Raw genomic sequence first — 7,420 nt, forward strand, 5'->3', positions numbered from 1 at the left:
CTATTTTCAGATGCTGCGTGATATCACTGCACCCGTGGCACGTTTGCAACTTCCCTTGATTATTACGCCAGATGAGAGTGTAGTTCCATGTTGAATCAGCCTAGAAAAACACCACCTTATTGCACTTTCTAACTTGAGAAGAGACACGTTTTAAATGGGAAAATTACTGGAAATCTTAGTCACTTTTAAATATGATGCTAGCAGGCGAGACACTACTGGTCTAATCCGATTCAATGATCTATGCTAGGCTGAAGCTAAAAGTTGTATCGCCAGACTCACAGAATGGCTGGATGAACAGGAAAAAGGTAAAGATCAATTGTTTTGCTCTATGAGAGGTGGAAATTCAGCTTATTTCCAAAAATGGCGGAATATCCCTTTAAGAACAATCACCTGTAGGCTGTAACAAACAAGCAATATCAATCAAACACTTTAAACAATGTGCAAAATCAACAATCAGTCCACAAATGAACTTTGAATTAGTCAGATTTCTAGGTCTCAGAGAACGTTTGTCTAGGAGCGCTTCTTGGACTCAAGAACTCTTCTAGAAGCGGCTTGGTCACATTAAACCCTTTTTAAAATTTCTAGGTCTCTTTATATGCTGGTAAAACTTTTACATTGCATTTTTTTTACATACAAATGCTACCACCATTTTACATACAAATGCTACCATCGATTTATTAAGTAAAAAATGCACGTCAACGTGTAATCAGTAGATAATAACAGAGACACTTATATATGAGTCTTTAAAAAGACTTTGATAATAAAAGCAGTTTGAATTGATTTTAGCACTCACCAGATTCCAGGCTTGCAGAAGTCGGGCGGCAAGGAGGACCACCTGTTGCAACCAGAAAAAGCGATTGTTAAAGGGATATTCCGCCATTTTTGGAAATACGCTCATTTTCCACCTCCCCTCGAGCAAAACAATCGATATTTACCTTGTTCCCGTTCATCCAGCCATTCTGTGAGTCTGGCGATACAACTTTTAGCTTCAGCCTAGCATAGATCACTGAATCGGATTAGACCATTAGCTTCTCGCCTGCTAGCTTCATGTTTAAAAGTGACTAAGATTTCTGATAATTTTCCCATTTAAAACGCGTCTCCTCTCAAGTTAGAAAGTGCAATAAGACCAACTGAAAATGAAACCTGGCGTTTTTCTAGGCTGATTTGACATGGAACTACACTCTCATCTGGCGTAATAATCAAGGCAACTTGCAAACGTACCATAGGCGCAGTGATATCGTACGCAGCATCTGAAAATAGTCCCCATAGACATCAAGCAGTAGTAGTGCCAGTAGCTGCAAGTTGCCTTGATTATTACGCCAGATGAGAATGTAGTTCCATGTCAAATCAGCCTAGAAAAACGGCAGGGTTCATTTTCAGTTGGTCTTATTGCACTTTCTAACTTGAGAGGACACACGTTTTAAATGGGAAAATTACCAGAAATATTAGTCACTTTTAAACATGAAGCTAGCAGGCGAGAAGCTAATGGTCTAATCCGATTCAATGATCTATGCTAGGCTGAAGCTAAAAGTTGTATCGCCAGACTCACAGAATGGCTGGATGAACGGGAACAAGGTAAATATCGATTGTTTTGCTCGAGGGAAGGTGGAAAATGAGCGTATTTCCAAAAATGGCGGAATATCCCTTTAACGTTACCTCAGTCACTGCTAGGTTGCCCGTTTTAGATTCAAGATGTAGGCATATTATTAATAAATACGACAGCACATGTTTCCTAGCTACACTTTGAGATCATGAAATCCGGTTATGTAAGACTTTCGCTGGTTAGTATTCAAGAAATGTTAACTGAAAGACTAGCTAGCTAACTAGCCGAGAGCGTTAGCAAACGTCACTAACGTTACATGTCTATCAATGAGCACAATTCGAAAAAATGATCCATTCGTTTTGATTTGTTAGGGGGTTTTTTTACCATGCAGTTCAAATGAGCACGCTCTCTCACCACCAGGCATTAGTTGGGAACTTGGGATCTATGTTGCGACTTGACCTTGAGACAGATAGCATTGAAAAGGCTAGTCACTTGAACTGAGGCAGCCCTCGCTAAGCAACTAGCTGCTAGCATCGTTATCAATAGCTAAACCGGAGTTGAAGCTCATTCAGAGGCAAGCACAACAACTTTGGACTCTGAGCTCGAACAAATTGCATTACGATGTTACATTTGTTTAATGTACTTAATGTTTATTTACTCACCAGTTCGTTTCACTGACCGTCATATGAACTGTTGGAATAATCATCCGTCCACAGAGAGAGGCAGAAACTGTTCAACTTCACACGCAGCACAAGCAAGGGGCAGAGGGGGCGGGGGCTGGGGGGCTAACGTTCGCTGTAGAACAATTTCTTTTTTTCTTTTTTGCAATTTTTTTCTTGGCAGTTTATGCTTGTTTTATGTAAGCATGACCAAATCCTAATATATTTTTTTTACAAATGTGTATGATCTGGTCTGTCGGTCCACTATATTTTCACCCACCTCCCTGTTTAAATATAAATAAATCCTTGCTATTGGTCAATTTTTTCCCGGGGATTTTACTACTGTAAATTGACTTACAGTACTAAAGTACTGTACAGAAGTGTCCGTTTCTTACCCACAATCCTTTGCTACAAGCAGTAATGTACTGTATTGGAGTAAACGGTATATTACTGCGTGCATTACAGTAAAATACTGTTACAATCGCGAAAAATCGTTACAGTGCACTCGAAAGCACACCCATCTTGACTTTCTTCTGTTAATTTACTGGAGATTAAACGTTTTACTGTGAGCTTATACAATAATAGAACATTGTGTGTTTTCAGTCTTTCCCTGGGTTCAGTTATATAAAGCAACCCAGGGGCGGCTGCTGTAAGATATATTTCACACAAACACACTCGAAAGCACACCCATCTTGACTTTCTTCTGCGAGACACGGCAGTTGAAATAGTCGGCAGGCCAAGACCCTAAAAAAAACTTTTGATGGCATTTTTTGTTAAAAGTTGGCAACCATGCTAGAAGTTATTAGTTGGGTCTGAGGTTCCAGAATCCAGTGGTTGCCAAAATCATATTTATAATTTAAGGTCAAATTTGAAGGTCAAAAAGTTGGAAACAATAGATTTTAATGGTTTGTCTTTTTTGGGGGGCTCTATTTTCTTGACATCCTTTTTAAAAAGTTGGCAACCATGCTAGAAGTTATTAGTAGGGTCTGAGGTTCCAGAGTCCAGTGGTTGCCAAAATCATATTTATAATTCAAGGTCAAATTTGAAGGTCAAAAGGTCAAAAACAATAGATTTTATGGTTAGTCTTTTTGGGGGCTTTAAGGCACGTTTAGACTTGCTGTAGACAACGCGTTCGTGTACGCATCATGGCTGCCTCGCGTATTTTGCGGTCGTTTGGTGCGTCGGTCGTGCACGTCGTCGCAAACGAACACGACGCGTCCGCGAGATGCAATACTGACAAGAAAGTAGGGGGCGATCATTGCCAAAAGAAAGTGACTGCAAGATGCATTATCGACATCAAAGCTGGGGGCAATCATGAGAGTAAACAATGGCACATGGCCACATCCACATCTGATATTAGGCTACTAGTCTCCCCCTGGTGAAGACCTCTAGTAAGGTGCCTAATGCTGCAGCGAGTCTGTACACAGGACACAGCAGGTCGCACACGGGCGCATACGCTTACGCTTGGTCTAACGGCAAGTATAATCCCAGCCTTATTTTCATGGCATTCTTTTTTGAAAAGTTTGAAAGATTTTTTTGATAAAGATTTATTTTTATTGATAAATAATTTGGATATATAGACTTGATATGGCCATTACTCCTTTATGCTATGAATAACACAAAACTTTCTCTAGAGAATATATTCCTAATGAATAACAAGAATGCTTCTTTATTTCAAGGCAAAATGTCAATGTCAATTCAAATGTCAATTCAGACTGTCTGAATGTTTTTGTAATATATGCAATGTTTTGCAATGTGCAATTTTTGTTGCTGTATTACAAAAAGGCTGTCTCGTCCTGATCATGTTCCATCCCTACATTGTTGAGACATCCATCAGCATCACAACTGCATGCAGGTGTGCAAGGCTGTCCATTCTTAAGGCAAGTGCAGGCATGTGTATGGCATATGGTTCTACAACCACGAGTTATCAGCTCCAAGCAACTACTTGGAACAGGAGGTTCCTGAGTCACACAACCACCAAGTGTTGGTCTACAACCTTCCAACCACCTGTCTCCTCAGGGATTTCACTAATGGCAGGGTCAGACTATAGGCTACAATGTTTTTGTCGCTCACAATTGTCGTTTACGATCTACCATGTCACACTATGCGATTTTAGAACCATGAAAACCTCTGCGCGTCTTGGTCGGGAGAGTGGCCACATACACCGAAAGCATCGGTCGCGTCATTACGACTCCCGTCAAATTTCTGACAAGCCAGTCTTTTGGTCGGGCTGTTTTAGAACGTTGTGAACGACAAATCGCAAGTCGTGAAGCATGTCACATTATAAGATTCCCTCCGCGTTTGATGTCGTGCCCGATCATTTGAAATCGGATACAGCGCTGTAAACTTGTCGGTCACGACAAATGGCCAAAATCGGGCTGATATCGTGCAATCTGACCAGGCCATAACATCTACCTTGTCAGATTGCAACCATACCTTTGCCTGGTGATTTGCACATGCAAGATGCAATGACAATTCATCACTTGTTGGAGGTAACATTTCCATTGCCTTTTTGCCAATCTGAAACAAGTCATGTCTAGCCCTGTCAATACCCAAAAATGTGCATGGTGCTTTGTACAGATGGCACAAAAACTCCTCAACGTCACCTTGAGGCCCATCCCGACCAACACCATGTAACCGTTCTGGGTGTTGCAAATACACAGTCCAACATGACTTCTTCCCATGTCCAGCAAATGAGGAGACAGTATCGCAACCAGTTAGGGCATGGAAGCCGAGTACATTATCCACAAATACCCGAGGTATATAGTTCTCATTGATAAGGTGGACTGGGTAGCACTCATTTTCCTTGGAAGTCCCACTCATCATCCACACCTTGCAGACTTGGTTTCTAGTGAAGTGAAGAGGCAGAAGGAGGAGATCTGTATCACGGCACTTCACAATGATGTTCTTGTACCCAGCATTAATTACTTCCAGCATATGTAGGATGATGCGTGTGTCAGCCTCCTCATGGTTTGCCCGTAGACCATGAATAATTCCACGTGGAAAGTGTGCAATACAGTCTCTACTCTCGGTTTTTATTTCCTAATGATGTCATTATTTTTTGTCATCCGCAAAACTGAAGATTGTTTTATGTAACTTATCACCTAACCGTGTGTTCACATCAGAAGCAACCAGAGTGACGAATGTCATTATTTATCTGCAAATAGGGTGGCCATAGCAAATACGGTGGCAAGGCAAGTTTTATTGATATAGTGCATTTCATACAGGGGAGCTCAATGTGCCTCACATAATAATAAAACAAAATAATAAAGCGAAACGAATTGGGTGACCAGATCGAAAAAGTTAAAAGTCTGAATATGCTAATGAACTATGATGTAGCTCGGCGAAAACCAATTGGAATGTACACATTTTCGAATGCCCCAGGCTGACAGGCCAGAGCCGCTCTATGATAAGCTAAATCAAACATCCCAATATAAAATCATGAGTGGATAAAACAAATTCATGTTGAATCGGACTCATGTTGACTCTTCTTCAGTGAGCCCGGCGACCTGGTCGCTTCTGATGTGAGTGTTAAAATCTAAATTCTTTTCACATTTACCTATCATTGTGGCAAGTACCATCTGGAACCTCAGACCCCACTGTTCTAGCATGGTTGGCAACATTTAAAAAGAATGCCATTAAAATAAACAGGTCCCCAAAAAGACGAACCATAACATTTATTTATTGTTTTTGAGCTGTTGACCTTTAAATTTGACCTTAAATTGTGAACTTAATTTTGGCAACCACTGGATCCTGGAACCTCAGACCCTACTGTTAACTTCTAGCATGGTTGCCAACATTTTAAAAGAAAAAGAATGGCATGAAAAAAGAGGTCCCCAAAAAGACAAACCATTACATGTATTTATTGTTTTTGAGGTTCTGACCTTCAAATTTGACCTTAAATTATGAATATGATTTTGGCAACCACTGGATTCTGGAACCTCAGACCCTACTGTTAACTTCTAGCATGGTTGTCAACATTTAAAAAAGAATGCCATGAAAAAAAGAGGTCCCCAAAAAGACAATCTATAACATTTATTATTGTTTTTGAGCTTTTGACCTTCAAATTTGACCTTAAATTCTAAATATGACTTTGGCAACCACTGGATTCTGGAACCTCAGAGCCCTCTAATAACTTCTAGCATGGTTGCCAACTTTTAACAAAAAATGCCATCAAAAGTGTTTTCTAAGCACATTTCCTGGAGTTGGCCTGCCGACTAAAAACATTGTTTTTGTGACCTCCGGTCAATTTCGAGATTTTGTGCTAGTTTGCTACCTTAGCATGTATTCTAGCTACCACCCTACTACAACAACAAAGTCCGATTTGCACATTTAGGTGTTTATTTCACGAACTTTTGTGTGCTCGCGCCTATGTATTTCTCCACATTTTCTCAAAAGTTCCCATGCTGTCATGTACTCCCGCGACCGTGATCCAAATCATATCGTGTGTGACACCGTTGGAAAGCCCCATTTCTCCTGCATGACGCTATGCAATCTAGACAGTATTCTTAAGACATTTACAGAGGGATTTGTTAATACATCATTCCTGGCCTGATTTATGTGACATGTTAATAATAAAAAAAAATGTTTTTTAAGGCTGTGGACAGTATATTTGGATTTCCGAAAGCAGATATCCTGAAATACCTCTGTAATTTTATTGTAATCTTGTTTGTAAACAACATGAAAGAATAATTTTGCACCTGGCTTTGCTCAGATCTAGCTACCGGAAATATATGCAAAATCATGCATATTTAATGAGATAATGCCTAATTTGCATAATTAACCATACACATTTCAAAAACGTGTAATACACTTTTTTCTCATACTTGTGTAAGTAATCAACTGAGGAAGTTTCATGGTGATACCTATTATTTAAAAATTTTACCCTATTCAACTGTAGTGTCTCGCCTTTTACTGGAGATTAAACTTCTTACTGTGAGCTTATAGCCTACAATAATAGAACAGAAAAGTAATGTTATGAGCAATAGCTGTAGAAACATATTGTAGTTTTCACAGGAAATGTTTAACCGTTAAGTTGTAAAAAGCTCTACTGATGACTTCCTCCCAGTAAGTATAGTATCCTATATATCCTTTTTTTTTTTATGCTGTCAAACGCAGCAGCAGTGCTGTGGTCATGCTCCACCAATTGTAGCAGAATCAGAAGGAACAGGACCAGACCAAATGAATCAATAAAACGTTCAATCTGGTAGTGAGTCTG

Source organism: Sardina pilchardus, chromosome 7 (genome assembly GCF_963854185.1).
Source record: "Sardina pilchardus chromosome 7, fSarPil1.1, whole genome shotgun sequence".
NCBI lineage: Eukaryota > Metazoa > Chordata > Actinopteri > Clupeiformes > Clupeidae > Sardina > Sardina pilchardus.